The sequence below is a fragment of the Canis lupus genome, chromosome 32 (assembly GCF_003254725.2).
Source record: "Canis lupus dingo isolate Sandy chromosome 32, ASM325472v2, whole genome shotgun sequence".
Taxonomy (NCBI): Eukaryota; Metazoa; Chordata; class Mammalia; order Carnivora; family Canidae; genus Canis; species Canis lupus.
In genome coordinates, this window is record NC_064274.1 from 18231436 (window position 1) to 18258685 (window position 27250).

At 37.9% G+C, this 27250-nt stretch overlaps 1 protein-coding gene across 2 annotated transcripts in view; it reads right to left on the minus strand.

The window, feature by feature from the left end:
• UNC5C (unc-5 netrin receptor C) overlaps positions 1-27250 on the minus strand; it is a 351461-nt gene that overhangs the window by 213667 nt on the left and 110544 nt on the right. The gene's annotated exons all lie outside the window — the stretch shown is intronic.

The following is a 27250-nucleotide window of genomic DNA, read 5'->3' on the forward strand; positions in this document are numbered from 1 at the left end:
AGCAAGAGCCCAAGAAAAGTGGGGCTGATTACATCTGGGCATGTACAATGTCTGTTACACTCCTCTCCCATATGAGGCCAGGAACAATATTTTGCTCACCTATGTATTCCCTAGATGCATGGCTGACATTCAAAAAATACTGATTTTTAATTGAAAGCCCAGAAGATATCAGAATACAATGGTGCAGGTCAAGGATCGCTTCTTGAAGGTAGTCTTATATTGGTTTTTGAAGATGTAGACAGCAATTATTAGCAGAGGATAGAGGAAATCTCTTCTTTCTGTAATTTCAGGTACAAGTTGTCTAGTTTTTTCCTAAAGCCTGTTTCTAAAAATATATCATTTATAGTTTTATTCATTTTGCGAGTTGTCATGCTACTAATGCAACATCTTTATTTAATTTTATTTCTACATACTTGTAATTTTGTTCCAGAATATTTTCTAATCTATACTATTAGGCCACTTAAAAAGATTATCTATGTCTCACTAGGCTGGTTATAATTTTTAAATGACTCCTATCCCTGTATAACATCCGGCAGATGTGCATTTCCAGGTTTCTCTCCTCTGCCTGGGCCTGCTATTCTAGCGCATTGAAGGCCTTGACACAGAAGAAAGAGCTCTGAGCATGGACAAAGAAGACCTATGTTTAAGTTTGAGCCCTATGATCAAGCACACTTCTCTGAGGGACTTATTTTGTATAATAGGCATAATCATTCTCCATTTGTTTATATTTTGAAGAGCTGCTTAACCTTTAGGGGAATAAAAGTACATGCAAATGGTTCCTTCTGTTTCTGATCACACAAGACCAATAGGGGAAAGGAATAAACAGATAATCTCAGAAGGTTTTAAAGGGTTATAGTACCTAAGTATTCCAGGGTGATTGTGAGGACAAAGATAATATATACAAATGATCTGCAAGCTATCAAAACCCTCTCTCACCATAGAACTATAATACAACAAATATTTACTATTTCGTGACTATACCCTATGTTTTCCTCCTCTGCAGTTCATTTAGGCTACTTCTCTAGACTATTAACTCCACTTAGCTGAATCTTTTTAAATTTATTTGAAATTCTGGTGTTTTTTTTTTTGTTTTTTTTTTGTTTTTTTTTGGCAGCAATGTCTCTAGAATTCCTTAGACTAAAGAGATTGCTCCTTTCTCCTAAAGTTAAAAAAAATCTGATGTCTCTTTGAGACATTTCTTCTGTGGTCCGGACATTGATCTAAACTTTGGGTCATTTACTTTTTTCATGTATTAGATACCAGTTCTTTAAAATACAATGTAAGGCATTTAATATAACTTTTCAATTTGGTGAGTATAAATTTTTTCTATGCACAGGAAGATGTCAAGAACTTCACACTTGGAGGAAGAAAGAGGGACCCGGAGAGTGTGCCAGTAAGTCCTAAGTGGAACAGGAGTAAAGGCAATCGGCTTTACAGATGAAAGAAGGGCAAAAGATTGCATCTGGTTGGGAGAGTCGGGCTTCTCAGAATAAGGCCTTGAAATCAGCCTGGCGGTATTAGTAAACTTTCCAAAGACAAAGACTAGGATAGGAGTTAGCTGGGAGGAGAACACCTGGGGAAACAGCCCAGGCACAAATGTGTTGACAGCGCGACACCGAGCATGTTCTGGCACACGTCAGCTTAGCTGAAATACAACCCCTGTGAGGGAACTGGGGCTCACACTTGGGAAGAAGCTCAGTGTGGAGATGAAGAGAAGGCATTTAATTTGACAGACTGTGGGAAGCCATCGAAAGCTTCTGTGCAGCGAAGTCAATAGCGCACAATAAATATGCACTAAGATTTTTTTTTTTAATTTCTACAACCTTGCAAAAACCTTGTTCCCTTTCCCCCTAGCATTCACATTCCCCCCCTGGCAAATGTTTTATTTTTTTATTTTTTATTTTTTTTTTTGGTAAATGTTTTAGATATAATACATAACACTTTATTATGGAAACAAAGTTAATATACATTTTCCATATGCATAGTCAGCTGCAAATCAATCTATTGCCCAAGTTCCTTTCTTCTAGTCCAAGTCAATCTCCTTCCATTTCTCTTGATCCTCTTAGCACTGTACTATTCTTCTCCTCTTTGCTGCTCTATGGATCCCAGGTTTCAATGATTTGCTTTAGGTCATAATTAAAAAAGAAAACACTGGCATTTTTCTTCAGTAGTATTTCTTGACTCATCTTTTAAAGTTCTTTCTTGTAATCAATAGGAGGATATTTCCAAAGAAGCCAGCATGGCTCACAGAAGGATTACTTTCCAGACATAGAAAGCTACCTTGGGGGAAGGAAACTACTTAGCCTCCTCTGTGGCAAGTACATTAGACATATATAACACAATAATTAAATTGATGAAGAGTCAATAGACTCTAAAGGACTGGGAAGAAAAAAAACAGCACATAAACGTTCCCCTTCTCCAATTTTAAGAATAGCTTTTATTTTACATCTCCAACTAGAAAAAACAAATTAAGAATGCAACTGTTTACAATTGTGAAGTAATTTACAATGTCTGCTACTCTCTATAATGTTTCTCCTGAAAGGGGTCTGATTACACCCCATATTTTATTTAGATCCAACCACTAAAAAGAAAATATATATATTTTTGGACAAAGTTGCCCAGTGTATGTCCCAGAAAAAAATTAGTAGCACTGAGTTATTTTTATTAGCTGCTGGTATTGATGAAACAAGACACATGATTCTTCAGGTACCCACTTGGCTAAGCCTTATTTCATTTCTGACATGTGTTAGATGTAAATAATTTCAGCATTCAGGCATGACATTCAGTTCTTCTTTCAATCACAAGTTTGAGAAAATCATATCACAAGACCATAATATATTATTTGAAGAGAATCATAGTGGATCTGAGGGTCCAGTCCATGGTCCAAGGGTCCAAGTAGTTATTTGCCTTTAACTACTCAGCTATATGATAATGAGCCTCGTAAGTTTTCTGGGACACTTTAGTTTTCTCATTTATTAAATGAGGGTTTAGCAGTGGGCATTTGTCTTTATGTTCGCTAAGGGTACTACCAGCTCTAAAATTCTATGAAACAAAGTTAGTCTAGTCTTTAATAATTCCTCTGTTCCTTAGTGGGATGCTGCTGAAGGCTATCATTAGCAACTTTAAAATTTTCCACTACCCCCCAACTGCATCAATCCCCAAACAATATATATACTGAAATCTCAAGATTTAAGAAATATGAGGGGTTTAATAGTAAGATATCTGGTCTAGGTTCTCATTTTAGGCGGAGAAGTTAGATGATTTCCCCATATGATGCATTTGGTGTGGGGTAGGTTCATGCCTCCTGTGTTCTGGCCCTGTGCCAGCGTTTGCTAAACCTCATTTGCATGTGCTCTATGTTCACGATTTGATATATTTGCTCTCTGTTTATTATTTGTGAATTTTTTACTGAAATTCATTTATGTTTTTATTTAAGTGTATTTATTACAAGAGGAATCTATCATCACAGTAAATGGAAACTAGTATCAACTGCCATCGAGAGAAGGTTACCATAATATATGTATAAGGAACATGGAGCAATGCTTCATCATTTAGTTAGATACTTTTGCTTACCATCGGTTTGGGGCCTAAGGCAGATCCTCTTTGTTAAAAATGTGAATTACCAAAAAAAAAAAAAAAAAAAAAAAATTAAAAAAAATGTGAATTACCAAGAATTAGAGTAACCAGCCAACTAGCAAAAAACTGACTCTACGGGATCCCTGGGTGGCGCAGCGGTTTGGCGCCTGCCTTTGGCCCAGGGCGCGATCCTGGAGACCCGGGATCGAATCCCACGTCGGGCTTCCGGTGCATGGAGCCTGCTTCTCCCTCTGCCTGTGTCTCTGCCTCTCTCTCTCTCTCTCACTGTGTGCCTATCATAAATAAATAAAAAATTAAAAAAAAAAATTAAAAAAAAAAAAAACTGACTCTTAGCTTAATTGGATGGGTTCCGAAAATCAAAAACATCTTTACTTTCATGCTAGACTGATTGAGGTGTGATTCCAAGATTACTTGCCTTCCCAGTATCTTAACTTCCAACTCTATGCCCACATGAACAATTTGCTAGCTCTACTTCCCAGTTCTCTGCTTTCTAACGCTCTGCTGCCTACCAGTAAGAATACATCATGCACAACAATGTTAGGTTGGGCCAAGAACTTGCCCACCTCCAGTTACACTGCTGCATTATCGAGCATGAGCTTCTTGGAGATAATGAATACCATGATCCCCAAAACTGTTCATGCTTTTCAAAGACCATGAATTCAACTGAAAAGTTATTGTTTGATTCCATTTAGGGCCAGCCCTGATTTCATTCTCTAAAGTGAAACTTGACAACTCTAGTTCAAGCAAGGCTTATACATGATGCAACTAGAACACGCTTGATTCGTAGTCCCAATTTTCAGAATGTGGCCTCCTCAAAAATAGGTTATTCAAAATAATAGGTCATAACCTCTGACTTCTTTTACTCTTAGTCCTTTAAGCCACCCTATTTCATTAACAAAGTTTATTCATTCCTCATTTCCATGTTTAACTTTCGGAGTAGAATTTATAAAGCGACCCAAAAATTGAGAAATCAAGGGATATGCTCCTAGAAAATGAAAGTAAAATTCAAACCTTAATGCTCAAAATTGTTAGTCAAAGCAATTTATATATTGTTCAAAAGCTGTTTCACTCCAAACTATATTTTGGACAATTTCATTATTTAAAAAAATATACCCATTCAAAAAAGTAAACATTTGCTTTTAAAATAAAAGTAATTCAATGTTTAAAGGTGGCAAATTTGACAAAAATGATGTTAAATGGGCATTTCTTAGGGGTTTTATGAAGGAGGTGCAACTTGTTTATCTGTAAATGACTGTGCCTTGCTCCTGAAACTCCTAATTTCAATAAAGAAAGAGAGAAGCAAAAAGCACCCAAGAACAAAGAGAATGGGAGAGTAGACAAAAGGAGATGAAGATTGTAAAGAAAGAAATGAAATATGGAAATAAGATGATGAATTATTAAAAGCTACAGCTTTAGATAATAAAGTTCTCACCCAGAATTCTCTATGCAAAACAGTATCAACTGACTATTTGAAGAGAATAAAGATATTTTCAGATATTCAAAGGGCACTAAAATTGCATCTTACATACGTTAATGTTTTTAGGAAGATACTAAAGGGTGGGTTTCACCAACTCTGTGGGATAAAGCATACAAGAGGATGTGAGGTACTTTCCAGAGGCAGAGTACCTGGCAAGAATGAGAGGGGAGGGGAGCATATGAGGTGAGAAAAGGAGTTATAATAGAGCTAAACTGCAATTTGCAATAGTTTTAAGTCAATCATAGATGGCTAAAGATGTTATGAAATAACAGAATAAACAATTTAGGAATAAATATGTAAAAACCGAAAGAAACGATTAAAAGAGGCAAAGATGATTGGCTCAAGAGTCTGAGAGGAATGGATAGGAATCATTTAACTTTTAAAAATGTCACATTTGACTATTACTATAACAATGTATTACATATTTAATTAATCCGCAAATTAAAATAAATGCCTCTACATTGTTAAATGAATTGTTAAACACATTTATTGTTAAATAAACTGTTAATTTCTGTAAATGTCTCAAGGCAGATATTTTATACCACTGAATGCAAAACTGTAGCAAGAGTGTTTATTTCAGTCATAGAATATTCATATTCTTCTAAATATGCATAGTCTTCTAATCTCTGTTTTAAATGGTTTACAGTGTTTTTGAGGCTTCTGAAGAATACAAATGGTTCCTGTTGTCTGGGAAATATTCTGTATACAAGATACCAAGGATTTTCACCTGTAATCTTCGTTCCCTGTTCTTTACCACACAAATGTATTCAGCCTGTTTTCATTAATGCTTTTGCCATTGGAGTGACTCACTCTCATTTGAAAAATATTAAAGACAGGATGAACTGTAAGAACTTTTCTGAATTGCTGATTTTCTGTATGTTAGGATTCTAAAGGAAATCTTGCCTCTCTCAATGGCAAACCATTTGTTACCAAACATAAAAAGAAGCACAGTCAATATTATTTGAAATACACTAATTTAACACCGAACTGTTTAATAAAAAGGGGAATCAAGCTTGGCTATTTAACACAGTGAAACATTAATGCTTAGCACACTGAGATATTTCTTACACAAAAAATTGTCCCAAAATGTCTCTCTGAGATTCCATGATATATAAAGGTATATATACAAGGAGAAGAAAAAGAAACATTTTCAGCTACTTCGAATATGAGAAAGAAGTAATCTTCTTTTATGACATTTAAGTAGGCTGCATCGTACAACCTCCCCAAAGATTAGAAGATTGAGGGTAATAATCCCTATCTCCTTTTTGCGCCCACATTCACATCACTTAGAGAAATGAACACAGGCTAAAGCAGTTGATACCAGCAGTTTCTTGGGACATTCATCCCTGGAAAAGGCAGGTGAAGTGGGTAGTTTGACAAATTACTTTTCAAAACAACTGAATTGTATTCTAGATTACTAGAATTCTTTTGCTAATACTTGCATCTTTACGTAGTTTGAAATGCTTTGCAAGAATTTACCCAAATGTTAGATTAGTTCAACCTTATACAATCATTAAGAGATTAAATGACAGATGTTATTACCCTCATTCCAATAACAAGGAAACAGACTCAAAAAAGTTAAGTGCCTTCTCTATTCTGTGTGGTTTTCGAAAGAGGAGAAAACAGGTCTCCTCTCCTCTCCTCTCCCCTCTCTCCCTCCCCTCCCATCCCTTCTCCTTTCCTTTCCCTGTCTCTCTCTTTCTTTCTATCTTTTTTCTTTCATTTTTCAGTCCATCAATGATTCCCAACCTGCTGGTCTCAAAATACCTAAGGGATTCAGAATAATTTCAAAGTGTCTAAATCCTCAGGTTCAAATGCAAACCCGGCATTATCTTCAGAAGAATCAATAATGTGTCTTACGTTACCTGTATACGTCTATTTTTCGAATGTGCACCCGTGTCACAAATAAAACGTACATTTGTGTAAAAGCTTTTTTGCTGAATTCACAATAGCCTTTTACCTTTGTGTATTCTCAAGTCAATGGAAATTCAAAGTACAACTACTTATTCCATGGAGCCGGTCGAACCTGTATGAATAAAGTCAGAAAGCTCCCTTGCTTTCACCATGCTCTCCGAGACACCCTCCCTGATCAGCCAAACTAAACTAAGCACCCACTCCACCCACTCTTTTTCATCTTGATCCCATTTCCCCAAATATCATGGCATTCCTCACACTCGCAAGCATTGCCTTTATCTTTTGACTTGTGCCGGAGTCAGCTCTGACCCACGCCCTACTTGTCACAAGAGGGTGTGGCCCCTGGGGACAGAGACAGGGTCCCTCTTATATACTGTGGTGTGTACCCAGTGTTGGCCTGGAAAAAAGAGGGGTGTCACCCAGCTCTGGGGACTTCATATGGAAGGGATGTTTCTTCACCCAGCTGACTGGTGGCTCTACGCTGTGAAAGCAGATGATCTCAGCATAAGTTAAAAACGAAACAAAAACCAAACCAAAACAAAACAAAAAACAACTCTGTCAGTGAAAACGGTGACTGCTGTCGATGGGTTTGGGGTATTTAGAACATCATGTCAGTTCCTTACGTATGTTTTGTATTTGCTTCCTCATTTGTAAGAAGAGTACTGTCACCTCTACTTTGCAGATGACACAACTGATTCTCAGAGGAGGCAGGCACTGGACGCTGTACCACACCAACAGGTGCCGATGTACCTCTTGATCATGCACGCATGTGCCTAAAATCTGTCCTAATCTATTGGGTTGTATTGTCCCTGGTATCACTCCAAACACAGGATAGCCCATACTAGGTCACAGCCTCATTAATAAAAACCGAGAAGACCAATAGATTCCAACCAAGGGGCTACCTGTGCTCTCTGACGTTTGTGCATTCATTAAAAGCTTGGCCCCTTCTTTCAGATTCAACAGATGTTTCAGCATTAACTAAAATCCCCATTATATTTTCAACTCCTGGAGGAGGGGAAGGGAGAGGGAAGAGAGGCGAGATGTTGACAAAGGGAAGTCTGTGATCCTGAATCAGCCTCAGAGCTCAAGCACAGGCAGAAGGATGCTGACACCTCCCAGAGCACATGAAAGAGCCACTTTGTTAGTAAAGGGGGGACAGTGTTAGGGGACACAACGTTTAGCTAGAAGAAAGTCAAGCCTCAGGCAGAAATCAGGGCAATTATTGAACAAATCTGGGGGCATCGCATTCACTCTGAACACTAAAGAGATGATGGCCTTCTGCTCAGAGGCAAATGACAGCATTCAAATGTGTGTCCCACCCGAATGCAGCCCCCACCCCCTTTACCCAGTGTGAAGAATCAAAGGGAGTTCTCAGTTCAGCCAGGCTCTGCCTCAGGGTTGACAAATGTGAGATCAGCCCCTCCTCATCACCACCTGGTTCCCTCTGGACCATCTAATGGTTCAGAGGGCAGAGGAATAATGCAATTTGTCAGGAAAGGGACAAATGCGGCAATAACAATGTCCACGTAAACTGAGCAAATGCTTGGTTTAATTGTCTCTACAAGTCAACCTTGCAGGAGTTCAGCTGGGAAAACTGATGATCCAAAAGAAATTATTTTCTTATCTTTTATTGAAAATTTCAAGGAAAACACATGCCACAGCCCCTCGGGATAAGCCAGAGAATTGCTGGACAGGGAAGATGGATGTCTTCCAATGTCCTGACACATCTAACTTTAAGATATTGAGGATACTATCATAACTTTCTGCCTTAAATGTCTTTATTAGAGAAACAAGATTTATGCTTTTGGTCTAGGGGGCAAAAAAAACTTGGATGTCCATAAAGGGCCCTGTGTCAGTCATTCAGCCTATCTGATTAGGGGCACATAGGGCAGAATTTTAAAGAGAACGTTCTCTTCCTTTGGGTGGCCAGTTTTCTCTTCCTTGCAATTTACTTTTATACATTCCCTGGAGCTTTCTGGGACATTACAGTTTTTGTTTGGTTCTGTTAAAAGTTCTTGCAGGAAATAGTAACACTCTAGATTCCTGAATTTTCAAAAATTAATCACACGTAATCAGGCTCCCTCATAACCACCCATAAATCTGCACACTAGAGGAAAAATACACCTATTTTGAATAATTCACATAAAGCACACAAACTTATATTACACTGAAGGCAATCAGGCAAATGAAAAAGTCACAATTAAATTGGATCTCCATCTCTTCTCTTTATTCATAAGTTTTAAATCCCCCTAGCCGGCTAATCTATGTCTAAGAGAATACAACTGGTTATTAAGTAGGACCTTTTCTGATGGCTGTCAGCAGGGCAATCATGGATCCTAGAGTAGTCATTATTCTCCCTCCAATTGGTCCCCTCCTGCTTGCATACTTACCCCTGCCTTCCTTAAGGGCCTTGCCATCCCTTGCTTGACAACTGCAAGACACTCCTAACCAGCTTCTCCTGGCCTCTTGTCCCCAGTCCCTCTCATCAGTTCTCCATAATGCTCTGGCATGTTTTTCTCCAAACCACAATACTAATCATATCTTAATTGTTTCCTCATTGCCTTCAGGATATAGATTCCAGCAGTTCAGATTAACATAAGGTTAATCTGCATGAGCTTCTTCAGTCTCATCTCTTATTGTTACCCTTCTGTCTCCCAACATCCATCCATCTTCCTTCCTTTCTTTCTTTCTTTCTTTCTTTCTTTCTTTCTCTTTTTTTCTTTCTTTCTTTCTTTCTTTCTCTTTCTTTCTTTCTTTCTTTCTTTCGTTCTTTCTCTTTTTCTTTCTTCTTTCTTTCTTTTTTCTTTCTTTCTTTCTTTCTCTTTCTTTCTTTCTCTTTCTTTCTTTCTTTCTTTCTTTCTTTCTTTCTTTCCTCTTTCTTTCTTTCTTTTTCTTTCTTTCGTATTTTAATTTAAATTCAATTTGCCAACATATAACTTCCATCACATCATGTACCCTCCTTTATGCTTGTCACCCAGTTACCCCATTCCCCCTACCCACCTCTTCTCCAGCAACCCTCAGTTTGTTTCTCAGAATTAAGAGTCTCTCATGGTTCGTCTTCCTCTCTAATTTTTTTCCATTAGGTTTGCCCTCCTTCTGTTATGGTCCCTTTCACTATTTCTTTTATCCCACATATGAGTGAAGGCATAGGATAATTGTTTTTCTCCAGTTGGCTTACTTCACTCAGCATATACCTCCAATTCCATCGATGTCGATATAAATGGTAAGATTTCATCCTTTCTGATGGCTGAAAAATATTCCATTGCATGTATAAACCACATCTTCTTTATCCATTCATCTGTTGAAGGACATCTCAGCTCTTTCCATAGTTTGACTACTGTGGACATTGCTGCTATAGTGGACATTGCTCTGCTACTGGAGTGCAGGTGTCTCATCATTTCACTACACTTGTATCTCTAGGGAATACCCAGTAGTGCAATTGTTGGGTCATAGGGTAGCTCTAACTTCTTGAGGAACTTCCACACTGTTTTCCAGAGTGGCTGCACCAGCTTGCATTCCCACCAATAGTGCAAGAGAAAGGTTCCCCTTTCTACACATCCTCACCAACATTTGTTGTTTCCTGCCTTATAATTAATAGCCATTCTCGCGGTGTAAAGTGGTATCTCACTGCAGTTTTTTTTTTTAATTTTTTTATTTATTTATGATAGTCACAGAGAGAGAGAGAGAGGCAGAGACATAGGCAGAGGGAGAAGCAGGCTCCATGCACCGGGAGCCCGATGTGGGATTCGATCCCGGGTCTCCAGGATCGCGCCCTGGGCCAAAGGCAGGCGCCAAACTGCTGCGCCACCCAGGGATCCCCTCACTGCAGTTTTGATTTGTATTTCCTTGATCACAAATAATGGGGAAAACTTTTTTCATGTGCCTGTCAGCCTCATGTTTAAGTCATGTCAAGTGACTTGCAATTCTTCACATGTACTGTGCTGTCTTAAGCCTCTATATTCATACATACTTACCCTCTTCAAAAACTGTCCTTCTCAATCTTCTTCAGTAGGTTAACATCACTTTATATAGAATTCAACTCAGCTGTCTCATCAGGGGGTCTCACTGGGATCCGCTTTTCATTCCTCACACTTCACTGTCATCGTAGGTTAGCTTTCCCTAACCCCTTTTCTGGACTATAAGCTCCTTGAAGGAACTGCCTTTTATCTTGATGCTGTTTTTCAAATAGCACGAGTTGTTCCTGGCGTGCATTAGAAGACACTTGACAAATGTTTGTTGGATAAATGAATAGAATAAAAGTAAACTGAGTTGGAAGTCACCGTATTTGATATAATATGAGAAACAAAGGGAAATCAAATATCTTCACACACACGTAAAAGTACCGATACCTGAAATCTACCACTCATGGTTTATTCCGTAAATGATTTATTACTTTATTTCTGAGAGTCTATTAAAATGTAAATACTCATGTGAGAGTTAGCACAATGAGTCACCAACTCCTGACCTTGAAGAGGTGTTTAGGTCCCCCACTGTCACTAGAGAGAACTGAGGGCATAAGCCTGCAAAATATAAGAGGTAAGAAAACAGGGAGATAGCAAAAGGGTAAGGCCAGGTTGCACTGGGAGGAGAGTGGAGGAACAAAAGTAAATGTACCCACTTCATAAGTTTCCTTGGCACCAACTCTTGCCTTTCATCTATATGGCCTGGGTTCTCCCTGCTGCTTCTACTAATGGGAAATGAACATAAGTGAATGAACAAATTTTCTATCATGAGTACAACATATCTTGGTAGAGAATGGAAGAATCTCATGTGACCCTCTGCTAAGCCCACTACCCTTTTTCACATACTCAGTTCCCCAAACTGATATCCCAATGCCCTTTGCCATACTGGAGCCTCCTGGTCTTACACTTCCTTGACTTTTTGGAGTTATTACTTAAATATACCTGAGCATATCCCATCCAGTTTTTTTGTATGGCCTCTCCTACATTTCCAATATCTCTCATAGCACCACTTATACTACCCAAATGGGCTTTTGATTATGCCCTTTATTTCCCTGCCTACCTTGTCAGCCCTTCTTTCTCAAGGGCCACCCATGGTGGTGCCTGGCCTCCAACATTTTCCCACACAGGTTTCCACTCCTTCCCAGAATTGCTATTCATGAACCTCATCATTCAGATCAGATCTAACATCTAATTATTCTGATTATACCACATTTGTGTGGAGGGTCTTATTACCTTTCCACTTTATTGAAGACAATGTGATCCAGAATAATTACAACTGAATGTATTCTCCCAACGGAGGGGGACTGAGGTTTTAAAGCTATACAGTTTGGTGAAAGTGTTTTCTAGCACTGTCATAGACCTCATTTTCGCTCTTACAACAATGATAATTTCGGCATTAAAAACATATTTCTTCCAGAGAGTTGAAACCTTTCCCTCATAGCCTACTTGTGAGTCTACGCAACAGGCAAGGAAACAGAAAATCATAAATCCCCTAACCCCCAGTTGTTTTACTACACAGCTCCCCACTGCAAATCTTGCAAATGTACAGGTGTTCGATGAACTGCAGGATGGCTCCCTGGTTGTCTTTTCAATACAAGAGACACAACTTGCAAATGGGCAGGATGAGTTCTCACTTTCAGAAGAAAGTTGTTTTCTAATTTGTACTCAGACCCAAATATACTGTCAAATTTCTCTTTACCTTACTAAATAGTGGAGGCACATTAGACAAATGCCAATTTCTTTTGATTAGATCTACGAATCATCGCAAAGAGCACACCAAATTAACTTACATAAGAGCTCATATGGTTGGTAAGAATACTGAGATTAAGGAAAAATTATTTTATCAGTTCAAATTTCCTGTTTGGGTTTACACATTTTTTTTTTCTTCTTCAGAATATAGGCCTTTTTGGAGAGGAAAAGTTATCAAAAAAAAAAAAAAAAAAAAGATAAGATGAAACAATGGAGGGTCATACAAAGAAATCAGGCAACTATCCAAAGGTCTACCCTGACTTCAAAGTTGACTCTATGTTCCCAACACTTCCATGACTGCTCATGAGTTTCCCAATATACAAGTTTTGTACAGAACTCAACCAGCTTTGCTGTGAGGACTGTCAGCAATGATTGGAATTCTGTGAGACAAAGGTAAGTCTTATTTGAATTTACTGGCAGACGATGACAAAAAGAAGAATATAAAGAAAATAACTATAACCACTCTGGAAAACAGTATGGAGTTTCCCCAAGAAGTCAAAGATAGAGCTACTGTAAGACCCAGTAATTGCACTACTAGGTATTTACCTCAAAGATATAAATGTAGTGATCTGAAAGGGCATCTGCACCCCAATGTTCACAGCACCAATGTCCACAATAGCCAAACTGTGGAAGGAGCCACAAAGGCCTTCGACAGATGAATGGATAAAGAAGCTGTGGTATATATATATATATATATATACATATATATATATATTGAAATATTACTGTGTATATATATATATATATAATGAAATATTACTCAGCCATCAGAAAGGATGAATACTTACCATTTATATCAACACGGATGGAACTGGAGAGTATTATGCTGAGCAAATTAAATCAAACAGAGAAAGACAATTATCTTATGGTTGAGTGAAAACTCATATGTGGAATATAAGAAACAGCACAGAGGATCATATGGGAAGGGAGGGAAAATAAAGGGGAAGTCATCAGAAAAGGAGAAAAATCATGAGAGACTCTTAACTACAGGAAACAAACAGGGTTGCTGGAGGGTAGGTGGGTGGGGCAATGGGGTAATTGGGTGATGGGTATTTAGTAGGGGATGTGATGTGATGAGTACTGGATATTATACACAACTGATAAATTACTGAACACTACTTCTGAAACTAATGATGTACTTATATGTCAGATAATTGAATTTAAATAAAAAATTTAAAAAAGAAAATACATCGTAACGAAGGTGCTTAGATCCAACTATTTTTGTATTAAACATGAATGTAGATCTTATTACTGTATAACCATGTGATTATGCTTTTGAGATGTCAGGTTTTTTTCTTTAACCCTGAGTCTCTATTCATTCCATTCTAATAAAATAAATAATTAACATGTGAAAGATAATTTAATATGCCTCTGTATGAGAACATGAATGCCTATAACCTTATCTACATGATGTACATGGGCAGGTAGAAATTCCTGACCTAATATTTTAAGGTAATTTTTTTCAGATTCAGTAATATGCCTTTGAACTTAAACACATTTTCTTCAAGGCGGATATATAGTGCAGTGAGGAGAAAAAATGATCTGGATAATTATGCTGAAAATATAAAGAAAAAGAATTTTGGAGATTATTGTGACCTTTCTTTTGCAAGTGGGAAATAAAATAAAGACCAAATCTTCCGTACAATAATATTTACTCATCATATTAAATTCATATAACGTTAAGCCTCTCCCTTGATTATAAATCCATTTGAGCCCTGGCCATCACAGCCAAGAATTTCTCTCTTTTCTTATCTTTCTGTTACTTTAGCCTGAGCTGTGACAGATTCCATTAACTCTTAAAGGTTGTGCCAGAAGCACAAATATAAAGGAATCAAGCAAAGAATTGTTTTAAAACACTGGGAATGCAGAAGTTTTATTAATATTTGTCTCAAGTTGGTCTACCTGTCTTCACAACCCTACTCCTTTTTCAAATCACAACTTTTTAGTTCCAAGTTTCTAAGTACATTAAGGCCATGATCCTCAAATAACTTGGCAGAAGGAATCACTGAAATTGTTAAACCTGTAGCTTCTAGACTTAACTTGACTTTCAGAAGCCAAATCTCAGATGGGGGCTGAGATCACAGATGACTTATAACAAACACCCTGAGTTTCCCCTAAAACACAGATTTCTAAGAAGACCAAACATGCAAAGAACAGCAAGTCAATGAAAAACAGAATAAATATGCCAAACTGATTATCCATTGATTGAGTTGATATTTACTGAGGGTCTCTTCTGTGCAGATCACTTTCCTAGTCCCCCAGCATTATTTACACACCATGTGTAAGGTCAATTGCCTGGTTTTAATAAGTTCAGTGCCTCATTTTTCTTAAGGCAAAGCAGATTATTTTAAGAAGGCAGCTTTTTACATATATCATAACTTATTTCCAAAACACCCTTGATGATTAACAACTTCGACCAGTGTCCATTATAAGCAATCAAAAAGTATGGGGAAAAAAGGGTGGGTTTATGGCTTGAGGTCCTAACTCTGGGAAATGAACTAGGGGTGGTGGAAGGGGAGGTGGGCGGGGGGTGGGGGTGACTGGGTGACGGGCACTGAGGTAGGCACTTGATGGGATGAGCACTGGGTGTTATTCTATATGTTGGCAAATTGAACACCAATAAAAAATAAATTTATATAAAAAAAAGAAGTGTAGGTGCTACAAGGCAACCCTGTGCAATGCTCTCATTCTGAAAAGAGACACTTTTTTTTAAAAGATTTTATTTATTTATTCATGAGAGACACAGACTGAGAGGCAGAGACACAGGCAGAGGGAGAAGCAGGCTCCTTGCAGGGAGCCCGATGTGGGACTCGATCCTGGATCCTGGGATCACAACCTGCACCAAAGCAGGTGCCCAACCGTTGAGCCACCCAGGTATCCCAAAAAGAGATGCTTTGAGCTCACTTTTCAAGTGATTCGGAAAGCCCTTTAAAATTCTGGCTTCTTCCTCCAGTAATAACTGAAAGATAATAATGTCCCCTATTCCTTCCCAATCCCCAACTTCAACTTCATCAGACTATGTAAAAACGTTCCTGGAACAGACATGTGAAGATTAAAATAGGATAAATCAAGTGAGGTAGAGGGGTTTTTGGAATAAATTTATTTGTGAATGTCCAGAGGGCAGAAATAGAATGGAAATTAGGAAGATTGAAGTCAATGTAAGGAAGAACCTCTAAACACTTATTTTATGGAATGGACTGGCTCATCAGCAGACACACAGGAACCATCAGTCAGACATGTTTCTGTGGGCAGCACACAAATGAAATGTTTTGAAAGATTATAGGCTGTGAGTTTTTAGAGTAAGGGAGTGCTTGAAATGGTGGTGGGAACTGTATCTGCCCTAAGGAATTAGAAAGTTAATTTAAGAAAAGTCCACTCATCAGTCCACCCTTGAACTGCATCTGTCTTCAAGAACCAAGTGCAACACCAAATAATTAGAGATTATCTTGGGGACAATGATTTAAGCAAACAAAAAATGAGTGGATAAGGGTGCAGCTATGTGGAAATTCCCTGTGGCCATGTATAAGTGCTATCCAATTCTCTGGCTCTAGAGGATAGAAGGAAAATGCGTGAAAATTAAAGAGAGATACAATTTGATTCAGGATAAAGATTACTTCTTTATTCATGAGAGACACAGAGAGAGAAGCAGAGACATAGGCAGAGAGAGAAGCAGGTTCCCTGCAGGGAGCCTGATGCAGGACTCGATCCCGGGACCCCAGGATCATGCCCTGAGCCAAAGGCAGATGTTTAACCACTGAGGCACCCAGGTATCCCTGGATTCAGAATAATGGGATTTGTCTAGCAATAGGAACCTTAAGGTCCAGTCAGCTTACACATGCTTAGATCAACATTTCAAAACTGTGCTTTCACTTTCAAAACTTCTAGACAGTATCAAAATGTCCACATGCCATGTCTAAGGCACAGAGCAACAGAACAAAATAGCTGACATAATTGAACAGTTTTTGCTCCCTGAAAAAGTGAGCATTGATAGTGTGTGCAATGTAAAGCTGTTTGAAAGGACCCAGCGCCCAGTGGAGTGCCTGGGTACACCTAGCAGAGTGCCTGCCACAAGGTAGACACTCAACAGAGTTGTATGGAGCACACTTATTAGAACTACATGAGTGTTATGTTAGCTCAAACTCCTGTTCTGGGAACTTTAAAAAGAGTATTTAATCTACTGTTTCGTTCATTTCTTTGAAGAGCCCTATGATGTAGATTCTATGATACCTCTCTTACTGGTGACAAACTGAAGCCAAGCAACTTGTCCAAGGTGAGTGTTAGAAACAAGAATTAAACCCAAGTCTGTTTAATGCCAGAAATCATGCACTTACCCACTGTTAAGTCTGAGCTGAGTGATCTGCATACACTTCTTCTGCTCTGGTATATTGTTCATTATACATTTCAGAATGAGCCCCATCAGGACCTCTGTAGTATGAAGAAACTAGAGCTCTAATGGCACACAGAAAAAGAAACTGCTTATGGAAATGACATTCCAGGTGGAGATTTAATACATCTTTTTCCATAAATTAGCACTGTAAGTCCTGAATGTGCATAAAGTTGAATCATTTGTTTTAAATGTGTCTCCCCCCAATACACAGCTCTTTGACCTATATCCTGCTATTTCCATTATTAATAAACTCCTAATGTTTGACATTATGCACTTGTTGCATAGTGATTTTCACATTTAGTGAGCAGAAAAAATCATCCTCTTGATGACCATTTTGTAATTCTCCCTCAAAACGCTTCCTTGGGATGTTGTTCAGATTGATTAAAACTAATTTAGAGGAAAGAGGAGGAGAGCATCCTCAGTTCCTAAGCTAATTAGCATTATATAAAGTCTCTATAATTGACATAACATTTCTTAGTTGCATTTCATCGTTCATATGGTGATTATTCACGAACTAAAGCCAAGGAAGGAAGGAAATGGGGGCAGCATAAAGGGAACAAGTAGGTGAATATGCATACCTAGGACTGAGTGTATGCTTCTGGCATTATGCCAAGTTCAAAAAAAAAAAAAAAAAGGTAGCTACCATTTTGTTCCAGCCATGCCAGTTATTTCTTCTCCCCTCCTCTGTCATTAAGCAAAATTAAAACAACTATATATGAGCACGAAATGCAAAGTGAATGAGAGAGTCCTTAAAAATCCAAGCATGCACTAAAATTTTATGTAAATAATTCTGCATATAGTGAACATGTTGGAATAAGCAATACCTGTTTTGTCTTCTGTAACACCAATTGCAAAAGATTAGAGATATAAATTCAGACATACCCTAAGTAAATAACCATGGCTTATCTATGAAGTTAGCTCAAGGCTTTACAAGTTTGTATCTTTAGCTTTATCTCCTCAAGAATTATAATCTTCTACTTAGCCTAGTATTTCACTTTACTTGATTTAAATGCATCTCTCTCCTCCAAACTTCTTAGAATGTTTCCAAATTCTAGAATCTCACAAAATGGACTTATATTCTTGTGATGGGGTCAACTCTTGGGAAAAATTAAAAGCAGCTGAAATGTGTCTTCCTGTGCTTTCTGGCCTGCAACTTTATTCCTGCTTCCAGGCCGCTTCTCCATCTGGTGGCTTCTTCTCCCAAAGAGAATGATTTACTGATATTTAGTGATCATGTAAAGTGATGAGAAATTTTATTATTACTCCTTCTTTGTTGTGAAGAAGAGGTAATTTAGGAATAAGCACGAAGTCAGCAGAGAACTGTGTTCTGAATGGGCTGCATCCTCCAAAATCATCTGAATAGTCTATTCCTCCAGTTAGGTGACAGAGTAGTGAGGACACAACCCACTTGTCCATGATTGTAGACTGACTGTCTTATAGCGTCAGTCTTACTGCAGTGAACGATTTACATGTTGCAAAAACAACTGTGTCTTCCTCTGAAATATTAGTCTGGGATGACTGTCCTCTGTCAGAATTCAATTCTAAAACTCTACAAGTGTGACTAGAAATGTCACAACAAGAGATTTTCACTTTGATTTGTTGACAGCTTTTGAAATGAAGAAGAGTTTTATGTGCTCTTTTAAGCATTTTTTAGAATAAACCTAGTGGGGAATTTCAAGAAACACAAAACACAAAAGAAATGAAAAGAAAATGCATCACAAATAATCATGGCATGATCCAAAGTGTCTAACTCAAAAAGCATAGCAGGCTGCTGGATGTGAAGTATACCTAGTAACTTGAGGCCTCTCTTCTACTACAATAGGAATATTCCTTACTGGACAAGCACTAGCTGCCTATGGCGCTGACTCCTGACTATTTATAAAGAGAAAAAGCGGTATCAAATAATGCCAGCATTATGGAGAAAGAGTGGTTCAGTTCAGATTTCCTTTAACAAGAAGAAATTTAACTTTCTATAGAAAGATGAGCAATGATTGCAGAACAGTCCCTGCTCCTCAGGATCACAGGCCAATACCAGGTGAATATCTGAGACTGACTCCTCCTTCCCCAACCCCTGCCTCCTATGACTTCAGAATGTTTTATGGCCGCTCCCTTTCTGTACTATTGCCTTTAGTTTATTTGGGGAGTGTCCTCTCTTTAGGTGAGATAAAATAATCTTGGTATTTCAGACATCCTTTAATTTTTTTTTTTTTCTCATGGAGAGCTACTGGGGACTGAGATAATATAAACAAAATATAGACTTCCTTAAAGTCAAAAAGCTGACAGCTGAAACATAAAGATATCAAATTTGTGAAAAATGATTGATGGTGATATAGTAAACTATATCCCAGTGGTTTATTGGTTGGTTTCTAAATATTCCCTCAAGCTCATCCAGTTTTCTATTAGGGAAATTCAGATGACAAAGTAACCTCGCTATTATGTAAACATACAGAAAGAGAAAGTAATTCTTAATTTCTTACAATGATGAAAATCACTAAGAACTCAAATAATTATCTAAAAACCTAGTATTTTACTCCATTTGCCTTTTTTACCATAGGTTCTTTATGATAATAGGAATTTCTTATTTATTAAACTATTTTATCAGTGATCAGAATGAAATCATAATGGATCTTAAAGCCTGAGACTCTCCTTTGAGCAAAGGTGGATACTAAAAAGAGGAGGTTGTATTCCCTCCAACTCCAGGGAGAATATGCTATGGTTCTCTGCAGCCTAATGTAGCTGGCTGCCAGCAAAAGATTTCTGGTAAATGCTATTTATGCCCACTCAATTAAAGTAAACGGATATTTATTGAGCGCCACTGCACATAAGACAGAGTGTTGTAATAATGTGGTAATGCAGTCATCACCTTACTACCCTGTAGACCCTTAAACTTTTCTTCGTTCAGATCTCTGCACCCAGGGAATTCATTCCTTGAATGATGCTTTTCTGGTATATGTTGAACATTTATGAAATACTAACTACTTGATGCTATATTGGATATACTGGATAATATAAAAATCCCAGAGGATTCCTGTCCTCTAGAAATTAATTTCTAAAATATAAACTCAGATCAATCCAAAAGTTCCTATAGAAATGAGGATTATGGATCTTATTTACAAGAGGTTATAAATAAAAAGGACTCGATATGCAACACAATATTTCCATAATTTCTGATGATCTTTTTATGAAGAAATGGCATTTTCAACATTTCTGCTTGAGAAGTCCTGAGAATAATTAGAAATAACCAAATGTAAAAAAAAGCCTTAGTAAGCAGATAGAATTTATTCATTTATTCTGTACTTACTGTGAATCTAAAAAAAAATATGGATCAGTTTAAATGAAGAGTCTTATTTGAGAAGTATTATATATCTATACTTTCCAAAATATGATGAAACCTCACTAAACAGGTACCAAGACAACATCTGTAGGCTCCAATTCCAGTCATTCTTTGTTGTTACATATATTAGAGAAGCCTGATATAAAATTCAGGCAGACTTTAGTCTATTTGGTAAGCAATTTCATTGAGAATGCAAGATGTATTTGTATCAAAGGGGGCAAATAACAACAAAAATCAATATTTTCATAAGTCTAGAAAGTCAACAAATTTAATTTGTTCTAGCTACCAGCACTTGCATACTTTTATCTTTTAAGGGCAGAAGATTGATAAACACTTCCCAATAAAACTTAATGCAACTATATTTTATTGATGCATATGCAAAAGTATACAAAATATTTTTTAGAGTTTCAAATTGCTTTAAGCTCATTTACATGTTCATTTTGTTTTCCTTTCCTTTAAATAAATGAGTATCCTGGGAAACGAACTAGGGGTGGTAGAAAGGGAGGTGGGCGGAGGGTGGGGGTGATTGGGTGACAGGCACTGAGGGGGGCACTTGATGGGATGAGCACTGGCTGTTATTCTACATGTTGGCAAATTGAACACCAATAAAAAATAAATTTATAATAAATAAATATATATATATATATATCTTTTATTTTTCATTTTTTTAAACTTTTTATTTGGGCAGCCCGGGTGGCTCAGAGGTTTAGCGCCGCCATCAGCCCAGGGCCTGATCCTGGGGTCCGGGGATCGAGTCCCCAGGCTTCCTGCATGGAGCCTGCTTCTCCCTCTACCTGTGTTTCTGCCTCTCTCTCTCTCTCCCTCTGTGTGTCTCATGAATAAATAAATAAAATCTTTAAAAAAAATTTATTTATTTATTCATGAGAGACACAGAGAGAAAGGTAGAGACATAGGCAGAGGGAGAAGCAGGCTCCCTGTGGGAAGCCTGAGACGGGACTCCATACCAGGACCTTGGGATCATGCCCTGGGCTGAAGCCAGGTGCTCAACTACTGAGCCACCCAGGTGTCCCAAAAGAGTCTCTTAGATTTTGTTACAAAGAACTGCAATACTAAAAGAATTCAAAGGTCCCGTAAATATAGTAGAAAACACTCTAATATTTCAGGGAGACATCTATATACTGTTATTTAGAGCAATATGGAGAAGATACATAGACCCAAAGAAGGACCAGAAAAGGGAAATTTAAATAATTCAGGTCACGTTTTTAGAAGAGCTTAACTGAAGAAAATTCTCCACAAGGGAAGAACAAAACTACTTAGATGAAATTTTACAAAATTATATAACTAGCACTTAGATTAGCAAGCTAAATCCCAAGATTTAATTCTAGGTCTACCACCTATTGGATGATGAGATGTGGGGCCAGTTCTCTGAAAGATTAATTATTCTCAATCTCTATAATGTTCTGGCTCAGTCTTTTCACTCCATCTAGGTAAATGTAAGCAACACTTTTCCTTCTCTCATTTATTGGGCATGTATTTCCCACTCATTGCTATCGAAACAAAACACTCTAATCTCCAAAACTTCCCCATGATCTTTTTGGAACAGACTTACTTGACTCCACTTACCCTAAAAGTCTCTTTACTATCAAATGCCACTTTATAACTGTAATGTATTCTTCATAAAGATAGAGACCTCATCAACTGTGAACAGTAATATCTGAAATCAACAGCTCTGCAGACAGGTGGAATAAGACAGAACAGTGGAGACTTCCACAAGCCTCCCTTTCTTTGTCACTCATCTCCTCCCTCCATGTCTGAAGTTTACCTATTTTCAACAAAGTAAGGGAAGTACAAATAAATTAAATGCAACATACTTATGGGCATCTGTTTCAATGCTTAGTATCATTTCAGATACTATGGTAGATCAAAAAAATGTTCTTTTGGTTTCTCCTCTTATGTAATATATCCATTACTTGATATTTGACCCAACGTAAGAATCAGAAAGTTAAAACTGAAATTACCTCATACTCACTTGTACTGCACATTCTCTTTTTCACACACACACACAGAGGGTCAATTGTTAACATAAAAGTTTTCACGAGAATATGAAATATAATGGTGTTTGGCACACAAATGTTTATGAATAGTTTAAGGTAAAGTAACTCTTTTTATTGTGTCTTCTAAAGTTGTCATTAAGCTAATTACGCTTTATGGAAAAGTCCCGATTATATCCCCTATAATGGATTTTATGGTTTCTTCTACTGAAATCCTTCTTCTCTGCTTTATTATGTAGGATTTGGCTGCCTTTTCCTTTACTTCCAAGACAGGAAATCAAGTTGATAATGTCGTATGGATCATAACAAGTTCATCTATTTGTACTAGTGGAAGATCTGTGGTAACAGCAAGGGCCAACTGAGCACCACATGTCAGATGTGCTGACTGGTCCCAAGACAGCAGGCAACATGCAACAAAAAAGAGAAGTTCAAGACCTCACTGACGACGACAAGCTGCAGCAACAGCTTCCCAGCTGAGTGACATGAAGCCCATAATGGAAACAGTACTCGTTGAGGTAGCACACATGAAAGATTAATTTCCTGGATTGTCTGCATTTGCATAGTAATAATAAGTTCATCTTCTTGGCTTGTTCTGGCCTCAATTAGCAATTCTATTGTCATACCTGAGATTTGGGGAAGGAAGGAAAAGAGAAGGCAGTAGAAAATGTCCCTCTGGAAACAGCAATGCTAATGGAGCTTATCACTACCATCATTAATTTAATCAAAACCTTGAGGCAGAGGGCTAGAGCAATCTGTTAAGAAAACATTTTCTAAAATGAGAGTGCTTCCCATTTCAATTAGGGTCTTGATTTTTTTCTCTCTCTTTGAGACAGGTTTTTTCTCTATCTTTTGTCCCCCGACCCCACCCCCATTCCTGCCACTGATTAGATATGCACTGGAGCTGTATTTTTACTAAGAAATGTCTTCTTGGGAATCAACAATTTTGCAACAACATCCCTCTCCCCTAACCTTCTTAACCGGTTCCTTTTGTTTTAATGACATCTCAATTAGTTCAGACCCACTGTGCCAGAGATAAAGTTCTTGTATCTCATTGAGAGAATACTCTAGAGAAAATGGAGTTTGCTTTAACCGTGTGCATGTTAATATGCTATTCTCTTTAATTAGTTTTACAGATAATGGCTGCGGGTGGATAAACTGCTGTACTTCTATGTGTGTTTAACACATATGTGTGGTTAGGTGTGTTTTCTTTCTCAGATACAAAACCACTACCAACAAAAAGCCTAGGAGGGAGTCACTGAGATTAAGATTCTTGAAAATGAAATCCCAAACATGATTACAGGCATTGTGCTTATACATAATACAGAAATATCAATTTACAATTGCAGAATTCTAAATTTTCCAACCTCAGGAACATTATTATTAAATAGACATAAAGTGGTGGTGGTCTGACCTCAGTGGATCTTCCCTATTACCCTCCAAGGAGTAACATTTACAAATGCAGACAAGTCCTACTGGAATGATCAAGCTTTCCATATGAAAGAATTATATTTTCTGCTAAAGAGAATTTCCTGAGCTGAAAGTCATGCAAATATCTCAACAGAAATATCTCTCTGGGGATTGGAGGAAACAAAACTGCATTTTGGACTTCTGTGACGCTAAAGACAGACTACATGAATACCCCCTCTACCTGTGTGCACTGGCAGCTTATCCAAGTGGTTGTTTTTATAAGGCAGGAGGTACCAAGATGACTGCTATTGGCTTACCTTTCCCAATATAGTTATACTTTAAAATTTTAAACAGCTGTAAGTAACATGGAATTATGAGGTCATGAAATTGCATGTAAGGGATTCCATCTATGAACCACTACAAGGTTTGAAAAAGCTGGGGATCCCTGGGTGGCGCAGCGGTTTAGCGCCTGCCTTTGGCCCAGGGTGTGATCCTGGAGACCCGGGATCGAATCCCCAAGTCGGGCTCCCGGGGCATGGAGCCTGCCTGTGTCTCTGCCTCTCTCTCTCTCTCTGTGTGACTATCATAAATAAATAAATAATAATTAAAAAAAAAAAAGAAAAGAAAAAGCTTTCACAAAATATACTCACAAGACATAAAAGACTGTTTTATATTGTTCTTTTCCATTCAAACAAATACATTTGAGTTTTCTTCTGTCTTCATTTTCAACATCCAATATGTTTGGAAATTGGGGAAGATAAATGAGAAACAAAAGATATTTTACAAAGCAGATATATTTCAAAAATGTTTTAGGGACACATGCCCTTTAAAATGGAGAGCAGACATCCAAAAGTATAAGTAATCTCCAACTTTTTTCTTTAAAACGTGAAAACTCCTACCCTTGGTCAGGGTCAGGAGCCCTGACAGCTGCTGTGCACCTTCAGGAAACCAGAGAAAGTCCCAGGAGGCAGGGAAGGATGGACACCTGTCCCAACCATGCATGCTTTGAATGGTGTAAACTGTTAATGCGTGTTCAGAGCAGAATGTCAACAGTAACTTAATGCACAGAAAGCTTGTAAAGACTTTCATCATGTAAAGAATGTATGTAAATTAAAGTTTTACATAGTGAAAACTCTGTGTCCATTCCTGAATGCCTGAGAAAGGTGTAATGTATTCATGTGAGCTTAATGGGGCAAATTAACAAAGCAGGAAACAACAAATGTTGGAGAGGATGCGGAGAAAAGGGAACCCTCTTACACTGTTGGTGGGAATGTGAACTGGTGCAGCCACTCTGGAAAACTGTGTGGAGGTTCCTCAAAGAGTTAAAAATAGACCTGCCCTACGACCCAGCAATTGCACTGTTGGGGATTTACCCCAAAGATGCAGATGCAGTGAAACGCCGGGACACCTGCACCCCGATGTTTCTAGCAGCAATGGCCACGATGGACAAACTGTGGAAGGAGCCTCGGTGTCCATCGAAAGATGAATGGATAAAGAAGATGTGGTTTATGTGTACAATGGAATATTACTCAGCCATTAGAAACGACAAATACCCACCATTTGCTTCAACGTGGATGGAACTGGAGGGTATTATGCTGAGTGAAGTAAGTCAGTCGGAGAAGGACAAACATTATATGTTCTCATTCATTTGGGGAATATAAATAATAGTGAAAGGGAATATAAGGGAAGGGAGAAGAAATGTGTGGGAAATATCAGAAAGGGAGACAGAACGTAAAGACTGCTAACTCTGGGAAACGAACTAGGGGTGGTAGAAGGGGAGGAGGGCGGGGGGTGGGAGTGAATGGGTGACGGGCACTGGGGGTTATTCTGTATGTTAGTAAATTGAACACCAATAAAAAATAAATTAAAAAAAATAAAAATAAATAAAAATAAAAATAAAAATAAAAAAAGCTAGGCTCTAGTAATTTTAAAGCAAACACTCCCTCACACCTCTATAGTCTTCTAAAGTTGAAGACATCCATGACAGTGAAGCAAGCATTTCTATATAGTCATTGTAGAATGAACAGACTTATGTTCATAGTCTAAGCTAGAAGGTCTTAACACAGTTAACTAACTGTACAACAAAACTAATCAGTTTCCACCATCATTAAATATTAAGTAAAAAGGCCAGCATTAATTCACATGTAAAAAACCATCATCCCTTACATAAAAGAAAAGTTATAAGGTCTTTCTTTTTTGCTCTCTCTGATTCATTATTTTTTTTTTAAGATTGTATTTATTTATTTGAGAGAGCACCAGGGGAAAGACGGAGAGGGAGAAGTAGGCTCTCCACTGAACAGGAAGCCTTGACTAGGGGCTCAATTCCAAGGACCCTTGGGATCATGACCTGAGTCAATGGCAGACATTTAACCCATTGAGCCACCCAGGTACCCCATGATTCATGAAATTCTTAATAAATCACATTGGGGGATGAAAAACCTGGTGAGTGACTTCTGCAGATACTAAGATATGATTAAAATAAAGAAGTAAATAAAGGAAAATAGCCCTTACCATACCTCTCCCCCACTCACCCCGTGCATATATGCCTATCCATAGAAGCCAAAGTTAAAATACCCGAATTTGGGCAGCCTGGTGGCTCAGTGGTTTAGCGCTGTCATCAGCCCAGGGTGTGATCCTGGAGACCCCGGATCGAGTCCCACATCAGGTTCCCTGCATGGAGCCTGCTTCTCCCTCTCCTTCTCTCTCTCTCTCTGTCTCTCATAAATAAATAAACTAAAAAATAAAATAAAATACCCAAATTATCATATATAGATACTTTTTTTAATATGTGAAGAACAGGTAATACTGATTTTCTACATACGTCAGGATTTCTGGTGACTGCATTATACTATGTGAAAGTGCTCAGTCCTCCCAGCAAGCTCTTCAGTATAATCCTTTTACTTTTACATATCAGGAGACTGAGGCAAAGAGAATTACAGAAACCAGAAGTGGTTGGACTGGGATCCAAAGAAACATACTTTCAACCAGGAACTATTAAATCTCTATTGAAAGGTAGAAGAATGGGAATAGGGTTCAGAAAATTTTAATGAGCTACATTCTTGTCCATTATAATAACTTGCTGAATCCCATTTTTTCGCTTGTTTTTTCCTTTTTTTTTTTTTTCCTTAAAAAAATGTCTATATAACCTGAGGTCTTAGATTTCTATGTCACTTTTCATTTCCAATCTACATAACTTTCAAACTGTAACCCTTCCCCACCCACTGGAAGTTTAGTGTTGAAAGTGCATTTGAGATCTCCAAATGCAGGCTCCCTCCTCCCATTAAAGAAATCCATTTTACTGTATCTCTGATTTACAGTGATTTTTCTACATACAGTCTTCCATTGAAGGGCATGGCTCATAGGTTATGAGATATTCTTAGATGTTTAACTGTTAGAAATATCTTCATTTCA